The 22,780-nt window shown below is 47.2% G+C and overlaps 1 long non-coding RNA gene across 1 annotated transcript; it reads right to left on the bottom strand.

Moving 5' to 3' along the window:
• Positions 1-1,308: 1,308 nt before the first annotated feature.
• LOC121165364 lies at positions 1,309-9,358 on the bottom strand. The gene is made up of 3 exons (XR_005885219.1): positions 9,347-9,358; positions 6,425-6,429; positions 1,309-1,446 (listed from the first exon to the last, which is right to left on the bottom strand). It is a non-coding gene; the product is annotated as an uncharacterized LOC121165364 (long non-coding RNA).
• Positions 9,359-22,780: the final 13,422 nt, after the last annotated feature.

The following is a 22,780-nucleotide window of genomic DNA, read 5'->3' as shown; positions in this document are numbered from 1 at the left end:
ATAAATCTTTAAAAAAACCAAGAAATTATAAAAATAAATGAAATTGAAACTAAAAAGCTACAATTTTCAACAAAAAAGCCATTTTTAAAAGATTTATTTATTTTTATTGGAAAGTCAGAATACAGAGGAGGAGAGACAGATCTTCCATCCTAAGATTCACTTCCCAAGTGGCCACAATAACCAGAGCTGAGCCGATTCAAAGTCAGGAGCCAGGATCTTCTCCCAACACAGCTGCAGGATCCCAAGGCTTTGGGCCATCCTTAACTGAATTCCCAGGCCACAGGCAGGGAGCTGGATGGGAAGAGGAGCTGCTGGGATTAGATCCGGCATATGTAAGGTGAAGACTTGAGCCACCAGGCCACTGTGCTGGGCCCAAAAGAGCCATTAAAAAAAAAAAGATTTATTTTTATTGTATAGCCAGATATACAAAGAGGAGAGAGACAGAAAGGAAGATCTTCTGTCCGATGATTCACTCCCTAAGTGGCTGCAATGGCCGGAGCTGAGCCAATCCAAAGCTAGGAGTTTGGAGCCTCTTCTGGGTCTCCCACTTTGGTGCAGGGTTCCAAGGCTTTGGGCCATCCTCAAGTGCTTTCCCAGGCCACAGCAGGGAGCTGGATGGGGAGCGGGGCTGCTTTAACTGCTAGGCTATTGTGCCAGGCCTCCAAAGAGCCATTTTTTTAAGAAGATGAGCAAAACACTTTTAGCCAGACTAGCAAAGAAAGGCAAAAGAGAAAAACCAAGTAAAATTAGAGATGAAAAAGAAAACGTCCTAAGAAACTAGTAATGTATCCTTTTTTCAATAACAAGATTTATTTACTTTAACTGCAAAGTCAAATATAAAGAAGAGGAGAGACAGAAAAGATCTATCACATGATGATTCACTCCCCAAGTGGCTGCAACAGCCAGAGCTGAGGTGATCAGAAGCCAGGAGCTAGGAGCTTCTTCTGGGTCTCCCACACAGGCGCAGGGTCCCAAGGCTTTGGGCTATTCTTGACTGCTTTCCCAGGCCACAAGCAGGGAGCTGGATGGGAAGCGGGGCTGCTGGGATTAGAACTGGTGCCCATATGGGATCCTGGTGTGTGCAAGGCAAGGACATTTACTGCTAAGCTATTGTGCTAGGCCTTTTTTTTTTCTTTTGAGTGAATGTATCCTTTGATCATTATGGGGTGTCCTTCTTCATCTCTTTTTAATTTTTTTTCACATCTGATATAAGAATGGTGACACCAGCTTGATTTTCTTTACCATTAGCCAGCAATATCTTTTTCCATCCTCTCACTTTCAATTTCCATGTATCTTTTTGGTGAGATATGTCTACTGTAGGGAACAGATAAATAGATTTTGTTTTTTGATTCAGTCTGCTAATCGATAATGCTTGATCGATGAGTTTAAGCCGTCTACATTCAGGGTTAATATTGATAGGTAATTTGGTCCCGTCATTTTAGCAATCTTTTGTTGTTTTATTGGAACATTTTCCAGGTTTGCCTTTGGGTTTTGTAGGTACGATTCCTTTTTTTTTTTTTTGACAATAGAATATCTTTATGTATCCTTTAGGGTAGATCTGGAAGAGGCAAAATCTTTGAGCTTTTCTTTACTGTGGAAAAATTTTCTTTCCTTTTCAAAGACAAAGGAAAGCTTTGCTGGTTAAGTTATTCTTGGCTGACAATTTTTTTCCTTCTTTAGAATCTGGAATATGTCACCCCATTCTCTTCTGGCCTGAAGAGTTTCCTTTGAGAGGTCAGCTGTGAGTTTGATGGCCATTCCTCCATATGTTAATTGATTTTTTTGCATATTTAAGGATCTTTTCCTTATGTTCAAGTGGAGAGAGTTTGATTATCATGTGTAATGGTGAAGATTGCTTTTGGTCAACCCTATTGGGAGATCTGTGCTATTCCTGTAGTCTGCTTCCTAATTCTTTCTGCAAATGAGGGAAGTTTTCCTGTAATATTTCTTTGAATACATTTTTAAACCTAATTTTTTTTGTCTGTGCCTCCTGGAACTCCAATAACCCTTCCATTTGGCCTTTTAGTGTAGTGTCTTTTATTTATTTATTTTTAAAATTTTACTTTTGATGATGTTTACATAGTTGATCAGGGGAGAGTAGGGGAGACCATTGTTTACTACAGAGTCTCTTCTTCCTGTATCTGGGGGAGGGAGGAATACAAAGGGAGAAACCATGCCCAATCTTCCAGCTGCCTCAGTGCCTGGAGATGAGGAAATAGCCCCCTGATGTCTGATGTCATACCAGGGTCCCTGTGGTAGAGCATCTTCTGAGGGTTCTGCTCAAGGGGTTTCCATAGTTCTGAGATGCTGAGGTTATTACCACTCCTTGGAAGGATGAAGAAATCCTTCTGAGTTCAATTGGCTGACCTAGTCCACCTCTGTCATCCAGAAATGCTCCAGCGTCCACATGACTGCATAGTTTCCAGGGTCCTCACGGGCACGGAGCACATGACCATGCCTCCACAAATCTCTGTCGCCAAGCTTTCTGTTCCCCAGCAGCTTCGGGGCCCTGGCCTTTCCCCACCCTCCCTCCTGGACCACTGTGGGCCAGCCTCTTGTCTTCTTCCACACCCATACCATCCTCACTTTGCTGTTAGGGAAGCAGTCAGCGGGCATGGCGTCTGTATTTCCTTCCTCTTCTCAGCTTGATTCTTCTGCTTGCAGTCAGAAGCATCAGTTCTTTCTTGGAGTCATCAGTGACTACATCCTGAGGCTTATTTCTGTGATAACAAATCAAAATAACTTGGCGTTTCTCTAGCTGATTCACTCTTTAAGTCTCTGCTCATGATTTTGTTGTTTTGTCTGAAAGCCTCATGTGAGAGGAGATAGCGATGGAAATGGAAGAGGTTGAGGGGTGTGTGTGTGTGTGGGGGGGAGGATCCTGTTGTCCTGGCAACAGCAGGAGCAAGTGGAGGGATCTGCCTATGACCTTGCTGGCACTGCCGTGGACTGGCCAGCTCCGTAGGTGGACGCCTACATGAAGACTGTCCGGACTGGTGTGCCCACCTGTGGGACACAGCGTCGGAGGCTTGGGCTCACACCAGGCTAGTCACCGGAAGGCATGTCCCCTATGGCTGGCAGCTCAGGAGTAAGGGGCGCAGAGCCCCCTTTCTGGGGACTCAGAAACAGGCGCTTCCTTGCTCTGCTTTGTCCGAGTGTTGAGGGCTTGCATGCGTCTGAAATAGTTTCTTCGGCTTATATTGAAGAAGCAAGGAGTTGAACGTGGCTGTTAGCCTAGCTCTGCTTTAAGGCCTCTCTCAGAGACACATGGGCACCACTGTCCTCCTGCTGCTGTTTGCAGCGGGGGCCTCAGGAGCCTCTGCCTGTGCTGCAGGTGGCTAGGGTGTCCAGTGGTGGGATCTGTGATCTTCTCAGGCCTCACACTGTGGGGTTGAGTACTTTAGCCCCTTTCTGTGCCCCAGTCACCTCCCCAGCATCTTTGCTTAGTTTTAAAGTCTTCTGCAGCCTACTGCAGGATGTTAAAAACCCTCCAATAGCTGGGTGATCTCAGTCAGGAGGGCCTGAGTTGTATGCCTTGTTACATTGTTGCTTGTTGTCCAAACACAGCCCTTTCCCTGTTCTGCTGCTGGGAATAGAGTTAACACTTTGCTACGGTGCAATACAGCGGTATAAACTGGGCCATGGTGGAAGCGCTGGGCTCCTTCAGCAGTGTTTAATTCCACCCAGAACATTTGCCATCCTTTCCCAACCTGCATGCTTCACTGGGGAACACAGTTTTCCGATAATGTTTGGCAGAATGTTGTTTTCAGTAGCTTAAAAAAAAATAATAGAGGAACAAAGGAGACAAATAGAAGCTGGCCTTATGGTGTAGTGAGCTAAACTACCACCCACAAGGCCAGCATCATATATTGGAGCACTTATTTGAGTACCTGTTACTCCACTTCTGATCTGGCTCCTTGTTAATGTGCCTGGGGAGGCAGCATCATGTGTGTGACTCTGCCCTTCAAATCATTTTAAAAAGGAGACTGTAACGAGTGGTGCTGTGGTGAAGTCACTGGCAGTGCCAGCACTGGTTGGAGTCTTGGTTATCTCGTTTCTGATCCAGCTCCCTGCTAAAGTGCCTGGGAAAGCAGTGGAAGATGGCCCAAGTACTTGTACCCCTGCTCCCACATGGGAAACCCAAAGGAAGCCTGGCACTGGCCATTGTGACCATAGGGGAAATGAACCAACAGATGGAAAATCTCCCTCTGTAACTTGGTCTCTTGAATGAATAAACAAACTTAAAAAATAAAATAAAAAAAGGACAAGGAACGCGAATCACAATCTCATCACAGAGACGGTCATCCTCGGCATTTTTCTGTGCTTTTTCGCGGGGCCTGGTGGATGTGTCTGTAGGTGGACTCTGTCGTATGTGCCACATAGGACCATTCCTTTCTATTTACCAGTGTACCAGAATCATGTTTTTCTCCATCATTCAATAGTCTCAAAATAATACCATCTTGAAATTGCTGCAGTATATCTGATCCTGTGGATGCACTGTAATTATTTAACCAGTCCCATTTGTGGGATAGATTTACTGCTGTTTTACAGCTATATATAAAGCTTCAGTGAACATCTTTGCAAATGAGTCCAAGTTGCTGATTTGTTCCTCTCAATGCTTTGCCAGAAGGGTTATTGCCAGGACATTAAGCCACCCCCCGGCTTTCTTTTTTAAAGAAGGTTCTTAGCCCAATTGCCAGGATGCTTTCCAGCAAGTTCCCTCAAAGCTAGACCAGTGAGGCTGACTTCAGCGCCAGCAACCTCATGTCAGGACTGTGGCTGGGAGAGCCCCGGTGTTGGCGGTCCCCATTTCTTCCTGTGGTGCCTCAGATGAAAAAGAGAGGCCCGACTCTGACATGTTACCCCAAGAGTTCTGGGCCCGACGAAAAGAAGGAAGTGTGAAGACGCTGAGAAATCTACCTTCTGTCTGACATGGTGGAAATAGTGAAGATCATCTGGAGGCCTGGGAAGGGAGCTCTTTCTAGAACATTCCATATACCTTCTTAGCTTCTTAATGTCTGCATGAAAAAGTTGTTATTTTAACCTTCAGGGCATCTTGCCTTTAAAAACTTCTTGGATCAGGCAAAAGCCATGTAAATCACCCATGTGGTGATAAACAATGACATTCAGTGGCTTCTCTGTCACTGATCAAGAGCCGAAGCTTCCTGGGGCTCACTCAGGTAAGGCTGCCCCAGTGGACGCCAACACCGTGGCTTCCCAGAGTCCGAGGAGGGCAGCTGTGGGGCGGTGGGATGACCGGCTGTGGTTTCTGGAGTGGTTATCCTTTTCCTGTGTTCAGAGTCTCATAGGTGATTCTCAGAGGACAGGGATGCTATAACACTCATGTGTCTTTGTTTAATATATGGTATACTTTCTTGGAGGAGCTTTGTAGCACTGTCTTAGCTAGAAGCATGCTGCTTACTGCAGGCCGTGTATCCAGCCAGCCAGTGTTGTGACATTGAGTGGAACTGACAACAGTGCCCGGTGGGGGGGAGCAGCCTGAAGAAGCCCTTTTGGAGTGCATCACCACCTTCTCCCAGGCACCCTCTGCTGAGGTGTGCGGGTGCCCTGGGCCACCCAGGGGCAAGGCTCACGTACCAGACCCTTCTAGACTTCTTTCTCTGGGCACTGGCTGCAAGGTGAGAAGCAGCTGATTCCACTGCACGCCAGAGGTGGCGCCACAGAACAGCAGTTGGTTCTGTGATGCTTATGGGGTTGAACTGATGCTCTAGGTTTCAGGACGTCCCCAGGACATTGAATTGGTGCATCATGATTTCAGGACGTCACATGCATTGTGTTCTGCATCTGTAAAATGGATTAAACAACTGGCTGAGGAGCAAGGTGATTGCCTGTGTGAGCTCCTGTTGACTGACCAGAGAAAGCTATCCAGACACCCTCAGATAGAGCTCATATCTGGGCATGACAAGGGGTGAAGGGGCTTTTCCCACTGGCGGCTGGGCAGCCCCACAGCTCAGACCCCTGTGGATTCTCTGGCTTCCTAGCAGATGCCCTGGCAGCAGGGCTCTGACCCTGTGTCTGTTGGTGACTGTTTAGGGGGGAGCAAAGGCATGCCCCGGGCAGGGAGCCCAGCTGGCTACTGGGCACCGCACTGCAAATGAGGGAGGTCCCAGAGGCTTGTCCCTTTTCCAGTTCCTGCAGTGAGTACCCAGATATGATAGACAGTGTCTGGGGACAGGCCTCTGACAGCTCACAACTGCTGCGTTCATGCCACTTGTGGGCTTGCTGCCGAGCCCTGGGGCTTGCCAGGTGTGACCATTTAGACAGGAGTACAGCTGTTCCCATGCCAATCACCTCGTGCCAGCTTGGACAGAAGGAATTAGCGACCCTGCCCTGGCTTGTGCCCGGCGTGTGGCTGACGCTGTGCTAGAGGGCAGCTGCCACGTTCAGGGAGCTTGGTGGCAACAGTTTCTAGAATCGTGTGTGTGTTCTGCGGGTGACACTTCTTCAAAAGAAGAAAAATTTCTCTTCAAGGTGCAAATAACTCCTGGTTGCTATTCCCAGTGTCGAGGAGCCAGTGATGTTTTCTGGAGGTTTCTAAAGGCAATCTCTCACCGGCTCTCTGGGGCGTGGCACTTGACTGCTGGGAACAGACACAGTTTATCTTGCAGAAGAAAACTGTTTTGCAAGAGGTTTCCCACAATTATGGTCAGGGAGGGTCCCTGCCAGCTTTTCTTAGTCATTTGGGCTTAGGGGGAAGGTGGTTTTCTTTTCTTTTCTTTTTTTTTCTGCAGGCAAGAGCCATCTGGGGGCAGGGCACACATGGGTAATTACCCCGGGGGGAGAAGACAAAGGGATTGCTTGATCTGCAGTTCTCAGCGCCTCTGCAGGTGGCTGATGGCTTTTGGTGGAATGTCACCAAGTACCCAGGCTAGGGGGTGAGTCAGAAATCCTTAGGTCACTTGTGGTTTGCTTTCATGGTTTTGCTGTGACTCTTAACTTGTTTTTACTTAACAAGAAAAACAGGTGTTTGGGTGTCTGTTGGAGAGGGTGCTGCCTCGCTCCAGGCAGCTCCCCGTTGTCATGAGCTGTGAGGCCGCACCAGGGTGGGAGACACTAAATGCCCGGTTGGGAAATAAGCAGCAGCTGGCAAACTTCTTAGGAAGCCCAAGTCAGTCCCGAATGAGGCAGGGGGCGACCCCAGGGCACAAATTCTGTACCTGGTTTTCATGGCTTTAAAATGAGCTGGGCAGCTCCAGCCATCAGTTGTTCATTTGAATCATTCATTCATTGGGTCAGAGCTCTGGTGGTGGGAGTGGGGAGGGCGGGGAGGGAGGGAGGTTGGAGGAGGGAGCATGCTTCCAGACCTCTCTGTGGGGGCCAGGGGAGGGGAGGAGATCCTCTTTGGGATTCAGCCCTGAGCCCACAGCTCCCACCTTGAGTTCTGAGTGAGAACAAAAGCAGCACGAGTGTCCCAGCTCTGCTTTGGGCCTCTTCTCTACCAGGCAGATTGTCAGAGGCTGAGGCTCTTCTGTTTGCAGCAAAATGTCAGCGCACATGCTCCCAGGCAAAACGAGGATAAGACCTCCTGCTTTGCCGGTGGCAGGTGCCAGCCACTCCTCCCTGCCCAGGGCCTCAGGCTGGCCAGGATGCATTTCCAGCTTTGCTGCAAAGACCTTCAGACAGGAGGTGGAAGGGTCCTGGACTTTGAGTCTGAAGGTGGCTGGAATCTGCCAGGAAAGTAGAGGAGAGATGCTTTTCCTTTTCAGACTATGAGTGTAAAGAGTCCCAGTACCTGTTCCCAACTCCTGCTGCCTCCCCGCACCCCACCTTAAGCACCATGGCTTAGAGCTGCTTGGGGTCAAAGCCTCAGTCTGTAGCTAGGACCACAGGGAGCTGGAATGTCCTACAGGTATTGCTCAGCCAGTATCTGGGTGCCAACCTGGGTGCTTGCCTCTGAGTCAGAACCGGAGGCCTGGGGGGATGCCTGGAAATCGTGGGGTGCTCCAGCTTGCTCTGCTAACATGGGAAGCTCCCAAGGTTTGCTGCCCCCCCCCCCCCCGCTCCAACCCCTTGCAGCTGGCAAAGAAGAGGCAGTGTGGCTGGGTGAGTCAGACCCCAGAACTATCAGAAGGGACTGTCACAGAGGACTTAGAGAAAGAAGGGCAGCCAGCAGTTGGCTGCTCAGCTATGCTGCCACCCTGACCCGGGGTCCTGACTCTGAGAAGGTAATCCCAGTGTCAGATGAGTCTGTTGTTTTTTGCCTTAAGGGGGTGAGATTTTATTTTTATTTTTATTTATTTATTTATTTATTTATTTATTTTTGTTTTATTGGAAAGGCGGATATACAGAGAGGAGAGACAGAGAGGAAGATCTTCCATCCGATGATTCACTCCCCAAGTGAGCGCAATGACCGATGCTATGCCGATCCGAAGCCAGGAGCCTCTTCCGGGTCTCCCACGCGGGTGCAGGGTTCCAAAGCTTTGGGCCGTCCTCCACTGCTTTCCAGGGCCACAGGCAGGGAGCTGGAAGGGAAGCGGGGCTGCTGGGATTAGAACAGGCGCCCATATGGGATCCCGGGGGCGTGCAAAGCGAGGACCTTAACCACTTGCAACACCTCGCCGGGCCCCGAGATTTTATTTTTTAAAGAGGACTTGAGGGTGAGAAGTCTGTTCGTGCATTGCTGATTGCTTGAAGGACCATCTATAATGATTTACTTATTTGTTTATTTGAAACACATATGCACACACACAAACACACACACACACACACCCTTTGCATTCTATGCTTCTCTTCCCAAATGTCCACATCAGCCAGAGACCTAGGCTGAGCCTGAACTCCATCCAGGTCGCCCAGGTAGATGGCAGAGATCCAACTTCTTAAAAGGCACATTTTTAAAAAGATTTATTTAATTTCTATTGGAAAGTCAGATATACAGAGAGGAGGAGAGACAGAGAGGAAAATCTTCCATCCATTGATTCACTCCCCAAGCGGCCATAAGGGCCATAGCTGAGGTGATCAGAAGCCAGGAGCCTCTTCTGGGTCTCCCACACAGGTGCAGGGTCCCAAGTCCTTAGGCCTTCCTCGACTGCTTTCCCAGGCCACAAGCAAGGAGCTAGATGGGAAGTGGGGTCACTGTGATTAGAACTGGTGCCCATATGGGATCCTGGTGTGTGCAAGGTGAGGACTTTAGCCACTAGGCTATCACACCGGCCCAGAGATCCAGCTTCTTGAACTGTCACCTGCCGCCTCCCAGGGTGTGGCACTTTAGCAGAAAGGAGGAGTCCAGGCTTAAGTTAGGGACTTGAACCAAGGTCCTGATAGGGGATGTTAGTATCCCCTGCAGCAGTTTCTCTGCTGTGCTGGACAGCTGCCACCAAGTTCTCACCTTCATTTTTTGCCTCTCCTGTAGAATCCTCAGCAGGCCACAGGGTGGTGTAAGCAAGCAGGACAAACTCCTAGAGGTTCAGGCTTCTTTGAGTGATGTGTTAGTCCTAGTGAGGGACTCGGGTGGTCCCTGCAGTCCACACTCGGGTTGACTGTGCTCAAGCAGGCCTGTGGGCAGAGAGGGCTGAGGTGGCTTGGCATGGGGCTGTGTGGAGTGATGCCAGGAGCTGCTCAGCAAAGTTCCTAGAGGCTCTAGGCACAGGGCAGGTGCTGGGGACTGTGAGGTTACTGAGGCTGTGGATGGAGGCTGGAGGTTTGGGGGCAGTGCCCTGTGTAGGATTTTTTGTCATTAACCCAAGATGCCAGATGTAGCAAGTCACACAGGAGGCTTTATTCAAGTAGGTGAGGTGGCTGTGAGGAGGTGGAGAGCAGAGGAAGATGGCCATGAGAAAGGAAGCAGAGAGAGAAGAAGAGAGGGGATTCTTGCCATAGTGACAGAGGAGGCTCTGAGGGAGGCGGGTGAGAGAGCAGGAGGGGGAAGAGAGAGAGAGAGGCAGTGGCTCTGTGCTCCATGGCAAGGGGGTGGGTTTTGGGAACACCGGGCCATGGGGGATTGGTGCATAGGGTTGTCAGGCACAGTGCCATGGGCTACAGTGGATTGAATTGGTGGAGAGCTTGGTTACAGCAAATTAGTGGAGAACAAAACTGGGTGCATAACTAAACAGCACCAGACTTTATAGAAACAAAACCAAAGCCAAAACTTGAGGGGAAATGAAGCGGGCATCCAAAATGGGGTCTCATCAGTCTTTAGGCTGATGCTCGAGTCACTTCTCACACTGTGAGCCCCTCTCATGGAGGAGGGTGTTGGCACTGCCTAGGTTCCTTGCTACCCCCCCCTCCCAGGTGTGTGAGGGTGTGGGGTCTGCTGAGCTAGCAGGGACTGTGGAAAGGCTGAACCTAGAGCTCCTGTCAGAGGTGGGCCAAGGTCAGAATCCACAGAAGCCATTCCCAAAGTGTCCCTGGGTTTGATGAGAATTCACTGAGCGCCTAATGTGTATAGAGTCATCTGTAGCTGGTAGCAGACAAGGGGAGGCATCTGACAGAAGCTACCACCATGCTCCCAAAAGCCTGCAGATGTTCTTAGGATAATGGGGGTGGGAAGCGCAGGGACCCACAGAAGAGAAGCATGTTTTTTTTTTCTTCAGATTTTATACCCAGACACTGGTTTTTGTTTTTCCATGTTGCAGGAGTCCCAGTCTATAGTCACTTACCTGCCCAGCCCAGTCTTCCCATCTTTCAGATGGGAACACACAGCCTGGAGCAGGGATGACCCCCAACCACCAAGGAGCCTGTGCGCTCTGTGCCCTGTGTCCCTGGCTCCCAAGGGCATCAGGTACGGCAGGGTTGAGCTTTGCTGCTGGTGCTGCTTGGTCTTCCCATCTGTCTTCTTGAATGCATGTTGAGTGATCATGACCTGAGTGAGTTCACTCTTGGTACAGGGCAGGTGTGGCCAGGCTGAGCACTTCCTCTGAATGCTGCTGGGAGACCTGTGCCCCTTCCATTGAGAGGGGGAAGGCAGGCTGCATTTTTTGGCCTCTGTTTCCTAGAATTAGCGAACCCATTCTGTGAGCAGAGTATGAGCTGTGAACACTTCTTTAACACTAGGGCCTGGGTGAGAAGGGGCTTGACTGCACCTGCCACCCCTCTGTGTTGTGGATGTCCTCAGTTCATGGGGAGGGATGGAGACTACCTCTCTCCCTCCTCAGGGCTGAGATGTTGGGGTGAGGGCTTTGCTTCTACCCAATTCACTGACCTGTCCTGGGCAGGTTGGGGGGAGCCACATACATGGGGGAATGTGGCTGCCAAATTGATTCCGATGCCGTGTATACCACAAGTGCTACCCCTGGGAAGAAGGTCAGGCTTCTTAGTTTTTTCTCATACATAGGGCTGACAAATAATAATTGTGTGTGTTCATGAGGCACAGTGCGACATTTCACTCCATGTATGCGATGTATAAGAATTGGATTAGAATCATTAGCAATACGCACCAACTCAGTTATTTATCATTTTGTTTTGGGAGCATTGAAAATCTTCCTTATTGCCTGTTTTGAGCCATGCAATTAGTTGTTGTGGACCATGGTCACCCTACGTTGCCATAGGACATTATTACAAGTTGTTCCTCTTATCCACCTGCACCCTGCACTGTCCTTTCTCCATCTCCCTGCCCATTGTCCTTCCCAGCCTCTGAGAACCACTCTTTGCCAGCCCCTTGATTGCCCGCATTCAGTTACTGCACCAACCAGCCGAGGCAGCTCTTTCCAAACAGGACTTAGTGGACCTGACTCTCTGCTCCGGACAGTCCAGACCTTAACTTTAGTGGGGACCATATTGGGTGACCCCAGTTCAGCCTCTGACACAACTGGCTTCTCTGATTCACCTTCTCCAAGGAGCTGTGAACTTTGAAAGCTTGGGAACATTTAATCTTTATTTTCATCAAGTGCCTTTCATGCTTGAACTGTAAGGTTTTAGGGAAATGTGAGTTTTCTCAAGCACATCACAGATTCACTGAGAGCTGACAGCTCTTGTTAATGACTTGGCTGTGGATGTCCTCAGTGGGTGCAGTGATGGGCTGCATGCCTCTCCTTGGCCAGTCTGTGCTCCTTTTGGCAAGGCCTCAGCTGATGAAATACGCAGATTTAGACCTGGAGGCATGTGCAGGCTGTTGTGTTAGTGGCAGTTGGTGCTGGCTGTTTGCTGGGACGTCATTTGGGGCTGCTAGCTGAAACACCTGCCTGTGGTCTGGGCTTTCTCGTGACCTCAGGATGGTGCTATTCTCATGTTTGTTCTTGGGGTTCAAGACTCTAACCACCAACGGGAGCCTCTTTGTACTGTCAGGCTTTGGAAGTTACACAGGACAATGTTGTATTCTTTCAGTTGCAAGCAAAGCCCAAGCCTGAGCAGATTCACGAGGTCGGGAAATGAGATTGAGTCTGTTGGTGGAGGAACAGAATGTTCTAAAAGAACACTGGATTGGGAGTTCTGCTTTGGAGATGCCATCTGTCCCAGTCCATGGAGGAAAAGGGAATGGCACTACTTATTTTGCGTGTCCAGTTTTTTGCATGGGCATGAACTTGAGAGCAGCAAAAGCCAGCAGGAGAGCAACCTGCAGACAGGCAGGAGTGGACTTGGCACCAGGGACAGCCATGTGGAAGGCAGGGGCTCAGCACACTGGCTTTGGCATGTAGCCAGGTATACCCTGGTTCTGCTGATTCTTACAGTTGAGCTGTCACATTGCATGACGGAGTGTCCTCCCCTTTGCCACTGTGGGCCAAAAACACTGCCACAAAGTTCCTGGGACCTAGCATGTGCTCAACAAATCAGCCTATTATTATCCTTGTCTGACTTTTTGTAACTTACAACTTCTCATAACTTTCACTGAATACTCATATATGAGAGAAGGAAGGAAGAATAGAGGTGGGGGGAGAAAAAGACACACACACACACACACACGGAACAGGCTCTTACGTGTTCTTCACTCCCCAAGTCCCTGCAATGACCAGGGGTGGGCCAGGCCAGAGCCAGGGGCTGGGAACTCTGTCCAGATCTCCCACAGGGGTCGGCAGGAACCCAAGCTCTGGAGTGGTCATCTGCTATTTCCTGTGACATGCACCAGCAGGAAGCTGGGATTGAGCACCAAGATGGAACTTGAACTCAGGACTCTTGTATGGGATGGGATGTGGGCATTTCAACCCCATTGTCCTAACTGTGAGACCAAATGCCCATCCACTCTTTTCTTCTATAGACCTGACCAATGACTTGTAGATTTCAGAAAGTTGGCCCTCAGTCTTACCAGCTCAAATTCCTAAAGGGTGAGGAACGTTGTGATAATAATTTTAAGATTACAGTATGTCCTCAAAGCCTTTTTTAAAATGATTTAGACTTTTAGTACTTTTTAATTAAGGGTTTAGGCTGCCTGGTGCTTATTAAAGGGAGACTTACGTGTGGTGAACATAATTATTTTAAAGTATCTACAAGGATTCTTGAATGTTATCTTTCTGAGCTGGTGAGTGGGGGTGTCTATGTCTGTTCATTGTGGGAAAGAAAATTCACTTCTTCCTTTTGGGCTAAATGGTCGTGTGTATGTGTGTGCAATGTTTGTGTGCCTGAATTCAAGGGAGACGCTTTGCGGGGGACCTCGTGAGCTGAACACAGTGGCTGTTCCCTATGCACACGTGGGCGTGCATTCCCCACTGGAAGAAGGCTCAGCAAACCAGAGGTCTGAGCTGCTGTCCAGCCCCAACACCAACAGCAAGGGCCTGGCAATGTTTGCAGCCTTTAAAGATCATGTTTTCCAAGAATATTTAATAACAGAGAAATGTGAGCTAATGCAAGGGGGATTGTCTCTCAACTGTGCCCCAGGACAGTCCTGGTGAGTCAGCTATATCAACCGCAGGCAGGAAGGGGAGGCAGCCAGAGCTGCTTACTTGTGTCCGAGAGGAGGGCCAGAGGGAGCGTAGCAGAAGGTGCTGAGTCCAGGGAGGGGTGGGTGAGGACATGGTCTAGGGGCAGGGGTATTGTGAGAGGCAAGGGGAAGGTGAGGCCTTGGCAGCACTGCTGGCAAAATTTATCACTGTGGGCGATCGCCGTGTGAACTGATGCTGGGGGTGTGTCAGTCCGAAGCCATTGTGCATCTTTGTCTCAAAGCTATCTGGCAGTTGAGCTGTTGTTCTCAAGGCTGTTAGGTCCCCTAAAGTTGTGTCTTCCTGCTTATTTTAGAGTACTATTTGAAAGGCAAGTTGAATGTTGTCTAGGCCCATCATAGGAGGACCTGCTGAAATGAATCATATGGCTGCAAAAACAAATGGCATGTGCCTCATTCAGTTGCTCTCACAAGTATTTGTCCCTGTGGTTCCAGGGTCTGCTTTGAAACTTAGGTGAGATTTTTTTTTTTAAAGATTTATTTTAGTTTTATTGGAAAGTCAGATACACAGAGGAGAGACAGAGAGGAAGATCTTCCATTGGCTGATTTATTCCCCAAGCTGCCTCAACAGTTGAAGCTGAGTTGATCTGAAGCCAGGAGTCCAGAATATCTTTCGGGCCTCCAACATGGGTGCAGGGTCCCAAGGCTTTGGGCTGTCCTCGACTGCTTTCCCAGGCCACAAGCAGGGAGCTGGATGGGAAACGGGGCTGCTGGGACATGAACCGAAGCCCATATGGGATCCTAGCGCATGCAAGGCGAGGATTTCAGCTGCTAGGCTACCGTGCCAGACCCCTCAGATGGGAATTTAATTGCCATTGTAACATTACTGAGAGTTGGTTCTGTCCCAAGGTCTCCACTGCAGGACTGGCTTACTGTGCCAGTGTGGGAGTGGGTTGGCTGTTTCAGGAGTGGGTTCATTGTCAGTTCAGCTGCTCTCATCAGCCACTGCTGCCTCATGCATTTGCTTGTCTTTGGGTCATGTTCTGATGCAGTACCCAGGCCCTCAGAATGCCACTCTTCTGGTTTCCAGAGCCATGTGCCAATGAACTTGTGGGTTGTTTATCAGTTTTCCCGGTATGCAGGAGACAGTTAATGAATAACTTGTTCATCTCTCTGTGGGTTGACTACGTTCCTATGAACTGGATCTGTTCATGCTGATTCGTGTGATTCAACTTGCCATTGATGGGGGGTGTGTTTATTTGCTTAGAGCTGCTGGTTTAGAGAGACAAGCAGAGAAGGGAGATGGGTTTGTCTTAAGAAGGTGAGATAACAGAAAACGACAATTTCTTCTTCCCACACTGTTGCTTCCTATAGCTACCACTCCTGCACTCTCAGGGCCATCTAGCGTGGAAAAGAAGGGAGGGCGGAAAGGGAACAGCTTTTCCTGGAGAGGTCATTCAGGACTTTGGCTGCCTAAGTGACAGTAGAGTACTCATCCTGGCTCTTGCATCCAAGCGGCCTTTCCCACTTCTTGCTGCAGTTATTAATACTTATCGCCTGGTGCCCGGCTAAATTCCTTTAGAGGGAAATGTTTTGCATGTTCTTGACAAAAAAAAAAAAAATAAGAAGGAAACAGAAAGGGGAAAATAACTTAAATGACTTGTGCCATTTCATTTCGGGGGGTAGTGTTGTTGACAATTTGCATATGGACCCTGCTAGAAATCCATCTGGTTCTTTTCTTTAAGAGCTTTTATTCTGAAATAATTATGGGATGCCCATGAAGTTGGCAGAGATCGTACAGACAGGTGCTGGATACCTCCCCTTCATGTCTGGCTCATTGGTCATATCTTGTATAATTATAGCACAACGCCCAAACCAGGACCTGACATTGGAGCAGTGCATGTGTATGGTTTCCCGATATTTTATTACATGTGTGAATTCCTGCAGTCACCACTACAATCAAGATCAGAGAGGGCTCCGTAACCACAAAGGGCTTCTTCCTGCGCTGTTCCCTTTGTAGTCACCGCCCCCAACCCCTGGCAACCACTCGTCTGTTTTCCATGTCTGTATTGTTATTTGGAACATGTTGTGTCAATGGAATCGTGTGACACGTGACCTTCCCTGACTGTGTGTTCTTCCCAGAGTTGCAGCCAAGTTGCAGCACGTTCCTGTGACCCATAGCCCTCTGTACGGTTAAGAGACTCCATGGTGATGCTGACTTGGTTATGGAATAGAACCCAGATATTTAGTCAAGCATGATTCTAGATGTTTCTGTGAAAGTTTTTTTTTTTTTGATGAAGTTAATATTCAAGTCAGCTGACTTTTGAGTTGAGCAGATGATCCTGAACAGCAGGATAGGTCTGGTTCAGCTTGATGAAAGCTTTGATGGAGTAAAGAGGGGATTCTATCAACAAGTGGCTTTTTCCATATTGTTACACTATCCTGCAGATTTGGGGCCATACATCCTACACAATCACATGTGCCAAACTCCTTAAAATCTCTCTCTGCCTCTCTCTCTACACACATGCACACACGTGCACACACACACATCTACACGCACACACACACACACACACACACACACACACACACCCTGTTCTGTCTTGCTGGAGAAGGCTGATGAGTAAATCAGCAGTATGGATGTACTACTGCTTGCTTAACCATCCACCTGTGGAAGTGCTTCTTTTGGTTGTTTCTAGTTCTTGGCTGTTAATGTAAGGCAATACTGAATACATGTCTTCTAGGATTTTGGGGGTGGACTTAAGTTTTCATTTCTGGGTATTTCAAAACCCGGGATTGCAGTTGTTGGGTTGAAATGTAGTATGTGTTTAGCTTTTTCAGAAACTGCCAACCATTCTCCAGAATGGCAGGATCTTCATATTCCCAGGAATAGTGCATATGAGATTCATTTCTTCACATCTTCATCAGTGCCAGGTGCTGTTCCCCTTTTCCTGTAGCAGTTCTGACATGTGGGTAGTGCTGTCTCATTGTCCCCTTAACTTTCTCTCTTCCTAATATCATGTGATGTTGGCCATGCTTTCATGTACTTAGAGAGCATGTGAAATGTCCTCTCATCTCTTTATTCATTTCTGGTTACCTATTTTTCCCTATTGAATTTTGATTATTCAGCACACACACACATAAATATTCTAGCAAGAACATAGTTGACAGGCAGAATTTTAAAGATGCTGCTCAAGATTTTTGTCCCTTAGCTATACAAACAAATATTAATCCACATACTTTAGGGTTTTTTTTTTCCAAAGCAGTTTGTGTCACTAAGCATATTTACTAAGCATTGATATTTTAAAAATTCACCTAATGCAAGAGAGAGGGAGCTGGTTCATGCCCCAAAGGCTTGCAACAGTTGATGCTAGGCCAGGCTGTGACACATGAGGGTGGGAGCCCAAGCATTTGAACCATCTCTGCCTGCCGTGGCATGCATTAGAGCAAGCTACATCAGGAGCATTGCTGGTACTTGAGCCCAGGCTCTCTGACATGGCATATGCACATTTGGAGTAGTGGCTTAACCACTGCCACCAGATGTCCATCCTAGCAGATTGCTTTAAAATAAGGTGGTTGCCTAGAAGGGTCTTAAGTAACTTTATGAGCCCTTAAATGTGAAAAAGGAAGCTGGAATGAGAGAGGTGGTAGGAGAGGAGGTTAGGATGATGACAAGTGTGGGTCTCAGGACTTTAATGGTCGTATCAAGGTAGAGGAAGGGGGCATGAGACAAGGAATGCAGGAAGCAATGGTCAGAGCAAGCCTGGAGGCTGGTGAAGCCCTGGAGTCCCCAGAGGGGAACACAGATCTTCTCCTTCTGTGAGATCAGTAGCAGAGAACCAGCAGAGGCTGCCGGACTTGGAGAGGTAACCAAGCTGTCACATAATGTGTAGGGCTCAGGCTTGTCTTCTTGTCAACCTCTTACTTAGGTCTTTTGTGGAGCAACAATTTTCATTTTGATAAAGTCCACTTTATAAATGTGTTCCTTTATGGATTGTGCTTTGGGAGGTAAAGTTTAAGAATTTTACCTGGGGGCTGGTGTAGTGGCTCAACAGGCTAATCCTCCACCTAAAGTGCCGGCATCCCATTTGAGTACCAGTTGGTGTCCTGGCTGCTCTACTTCCGATCCAGCTCCCTGCTTGTGGCCTTGGAAAGCAGTGGAGGAGGGCTCAAGTCCTGGAGACCCTACACCCATGTGGGAGATCTTGAGGAGGCTCTGGCCATTGTGGCCACTTGGAGAGAGAACCAGCAGATGGAGGATCTTTCTTTCTGTCTCTCCTTCTCTCTGTAAATCTGATTTTCCAATAAAAATAAATAAAATTTTTTAAGATTTATTTATTTATTGGAAAGTCAGATATACAGAGAGGAAGATCTTCCGTCCAATGATTCACTCCCCAGGCAGCCGCAACGGCTGGAGCTGAGCCAATCCAAAGCCAGGAGCCTCTTCTGGGTTTCCCACATGGGTGCAGGGTCCCAAAGCTTTGGGCTGTCCTCAACTGCTTTCCCAGGGCCATGGGAAGCGGGGCTGCCGGGATTAGAACTGGCGCCCATATGGGATCCCGGCACGTTCAAGACGAGGACTTTAACCACTGTGTCATCGCGCCTAGCCCGTGATCTCTTTTTGAATTAATTTTTGTGTATGTTGAGAGATGCAAGAATAAGTTTTTCTCTTCCTCCTCCTCCTTCTTTTTTTTTTTTTTTTGGACTTTGGATAGCCAGTTATTCAGCACCATTTGTGGATATATCTATCCTTCTTCAGTAAAAGTGCTTTTGCACCTGTCTCAAAAAATCAGTTGGTTGTTTTGATGTGGGGCCATCTGTTGGTTCTCTTGACTGTCCCTTTGGTTTGTGTTTCTGTCCACTCATACACTCTCTATTACTGTAGCTATGTAATAACCTTAAAGGTGGGCAGAACGACTCTAACATTCTAGCTCCACTGTTCTTACAATAAACCTTAGAACAATCTTTTCTATTTGTAAAGATACTTTGTGGGAATTTTGTTAGAAATTTTGTTTTGATAGAAATTACGTTAAACGTGTACATTTATTTGGAGAGAATTGATGTTTTGACTATGGTGAATACCCATGAACATGAGTGATGTGCCTATTTGTTGAGGTCTTTTATAATTTCCTTCATCAACATGTTTTATTTAGAAGTTAATTTAGTTTGCGGGCAATGTGGGGTGGCGGGGTAGAGAAGCAGTATACATTGATGCAGTCCTCAAGTGTCTGCGATGGTGAGGGCTGCACCAGGGCTGAAAGTGGCAGCAGGTTTGATACATGGTTTGCACGTGGATAGCAGGAACCAGTTGTTTGAGTCACCAATTGCTGCTTCATGGGGCTGTATCAGCATGGGATGGTGTCAGGAGCTGAGGCCAGGAGTTGCACGCAGGCGATACTCTGATGAAGTATCTCTCTGACCCAGTGTGGTAATGGTATAGAGGGTCATCCCACCACTATATTTTAGACCTTAGCGTGCAAACCCTGTACTTACAGTGATTTATAGCTAAGTGTTTCACTTTTAGGAGTTCAAACATTGTATGTTTAATTTGAATTTCCATGTATTCATGGCAGTAGTGTATAGAACCACAATTAATCTTCCTACATTCACTTTTTATCTTGAGACCCTACTGCATTTACCCACAGTTCTCTCAGAATTGTTGGTTAATTTCAGAATTTTCCATGGAAACTATCAAGTCATCTGAAAATAATATTAATTTACTTTCTTTTTTTCTCATCTGTAGGTTTCTTATTACTTTTCTTTCTTTACCTTTTGGCAACTTTTGGTTCTGAGTTGATAGTAGTGAGAGCGAACATCCTTACTTGTTCTCAATCTTGCTGGAAAACATTCAGTCCTTTATCATTCAGTTTGATGTTAGCCATAGTTTTTGGTTGATTTTTTTTTTCAGTCAAGGTGAGGGAACTATCCTCTGTTCTTAACTTTCTGATCATTTCTATCATGATTTTATCAAATGCTTTTTTTGTACCAATTGATATGATCATATGGTCTGTGGCCTTCTGTTGTTATAGGTGCCATTGGTGGGTTTTTAAGTACTGAAGCAGCCTTGCATCACTAACATAGACTCCATGTGGCTTCATTCTTTTGCATATGTTGCTAAATTTTATGTGTTGATGTTGACATCTTGTCAGAGATTTTAGTATTTGTAGTCAGTACTGATGCTGATATGCAACATTATTAATTATTCTTTATTTGGTTTCATATTAGGTAATATTAGTTTTATAAAATAAATTGAGAAACACTTGTTCCTATTTTCTGAAAGAAATTTCATGAAATTGATATTAAATATTTTGAAGGGCCTGGCATGATGGTGAAATGGCTAAATCCTTCCCTTGCAAGCACCAGGATCCCATGTGGGCGCCAGTTCAGTTCATATCCTGGCTTCTCCACTTCCCATCCAGCTCCCTGCTTGTGATCTGGGAAAGCAGTCGAGGATGGCCTAAAGCCTTGGGCTCCTGCACCCATGAGGGAGACCTGGAAGAGGCTCCTGGATTCAAATTGGCTCAGCTCTGGCCATTATGGCCATTTGGAGAGTAAAGCAGCGGACAGAAGATTTTTCTGTCTGTCTTTCCTTCTCTGTAAATCTACCTTTCCAATTAAAAATAAATAAATTAAAAAATTATTTTTGAAATCATTATAATTCTCTTTAAGGAAATCACGTGAGGCTGGATGTTTATTTTTAGAAAGTTTTAAAATATGAATTATTTATGTATTAATTGTAGGGTGAGTCAATTTTACATCAGTATAATGAAATAGCTAGCAAAACTAGTTATGAAAGAAAGAATGGCTCAGTTGCTTAGTTCCTGGTCTGGAAGTTGAGTGGCTGTCAGGGAGCAGGGAGAGGGAGAGACTAGGCTCAATGCAGGTATTTATGATGACCCGCTCTCAAGACTGACTTTCTGAGGCTGCACCCTGGGCCTGCTACTGGGGCCACGTCCACAACACCACAACTGCATGATGTTTCTGTTGTCCCAGACTGTTGTTACGACTTTGGGGCTCAAAATCTTGTACGGGTTTGGAAGCCAAATTATAGTTAAGCCATGGCATAAGTTTATTTAGTGTGTCTATATCCTTTTTCGTGAATTGTAGTTAGTCCATTTCATCTAAATTGTCAGATTTACACATTTAATCACAGTAGTTTAAATCTATGTAAAGTCTAGACTTGTATATAGATTACTGCGTATAATCTATTCAAAGTTTTGTTTCCTATTTCACTTGTAACGTTGGTGATTGATGCCTTCTTTTCTTTACCCTTCCTTTTTAATTTTTAAAAATTTATAAACTTATTTGAAAGTAACAGAGAAAGGGAGAGACAGAAAGATATCTTCCATGTGTTGGTTCTCTTCCCCAAGACCACAATGGCCAGGCTGAACCAGGAGACATGAGCTTCATCTAGGTCTCCCACGTGGGTGGTAGGGGCCTAAACATTCAGAACATCCCACACTGCTTTTCCCAGGCCACTAACAGGTAGTCAAATGGGAAGTTGAGCAGCCGGAACATCAACTGGCTCCCAGATGGTATGCTGACATCAAAGGTAGTGGTTTTGTCAACTATCCTATAGTGCCAGCCCCAACTTTTTCCAATCTTACTGGAGGTTTATTAATGAAAAAAAAAAAATGTGTTCCATGCATTCATGTTGTGCATAACATGGCATAGCTTTTATTGTTAGTGATCAAATTGTATAGGCCTACCATGTATTTTTTTAAAAAAGATGTATTTATTTATTGGAAAGTCAGATATACAGAGAGGAGGAGAGACAGGGAGGAAGATCTTCCATCCGATGATTCACCCCCAAGTGAGCGCAATGGCTGATGCTATGCCAATCTGAAGCCAGGATCCAGGAACTTCTTCCGGGTCTCCCACACGGGTGCAGGATCCCAAAGCTTTGGGCCGTCCTCGACTGCTTTCCCAGGCCACAGGTTGGGAGCTGGATGGGAAGTGGAGCTGCCGGGGTTAGAACTGGCGCCCGGGGCGTTCAAGGCGAGGACTTTAGCCGCTGGACCCCTCTGCCATGTATTTTTAAAATGTTTATTTTCATCAGAGAGAGAGAGAGACAGAAAGGCATGTGTCTTCCATGTTTTGTTCTACTCCTGAGAGGTCCACAATACTGGGGCTATGTTGGTTGAAGCCAAGAGCCTGGAATTCCATCTGGGTCTTCCACATGGCTCGAGCACCAGCACCTTCATGTGCTGCTTCCCAGGATGCATTAGAAGGAAGCTGGATTGGAAGGTCAGTAACCCGGACTGGAGCATGTCAGTAAGTGGTGTGGACATTCCAAGTGTCCCAATCTGTTGATCCGTAGTGCCTGCCCCATTACTGTTTTCAGAAAGAACTAGCTTTTCATTTCATTGAGCATTTTATTGCTTTTCAGTTTTTAGTTTGACTGATTCCTGCTTTTTCTAATTTCTGGTGCCCTCCACCCTCCATCCTCATTAGGAGAGGCTTGAGTTAGGTCATGGAGGTGAAGGTAGAGAAGTAATGAGGAACCTGTTTCCACCCTGAGATTGGGAGGCTGCTGATAAACAGGGTGGATGGAGGTGGCAGAGAACAGCCCAAGTGAGAAGGGGCGTTGGAGCAGTCGGTGTGGATTTGCTCTCTGATGATATGAGGAATGAGCTGGGTTTGGGAAGGACGGTTTCCTGGCCACTCCCTGAAAGGACCCCCGGATCCAGCAATGCCCTGGGTGCTTGTAGGGGGCACTGTCCAGGTTAAAACTCATAATTCCTGTGAGAAGGAAAATGGCTGAGGAAACCCATTGACATTTTTGGTGGGAAATCACCCCCTGTCTCAGTAGCCCTGTTCTGGAGATCCTTTTCTTACGCTTAGGGATCTTTCTAGAAGTGCCTGCATTGCAGCTTCAGATGCCATGGCCCCCGGCATCTTTCCTGGCCATGGAGTGAAGTGGCCTGGATGTTGCCTCTGCCTGACCCTCCATCCTGACATAGCATGCCCTCTGTTTGCCCCCCTGAGTCTGCGCAGGCTGTCATGGCTGGTAGG

This window comes from Ochotona curzoniae, unplaced genomic scaffold (assembly GCF_017591425.1).
Source record: "Ochotona curzoniae isolate NIBS_2020 unplaced genomic scaffold, NIBS_Ocur_1.0 contig_883, whole genome shotgun sequence".
In the NCBI taxonomy this organism is placed as follows: Eukaryota; Metazoa; Chordata; class Mammalia; order Lagomorpha; family Ochotonidae; genus Ochotona; species Ochotona curzoniae.
Note: the sequence above shows the minus strand (reverse complement) of the source record. Positions and strands in the feature narration are given on the sequence as shown.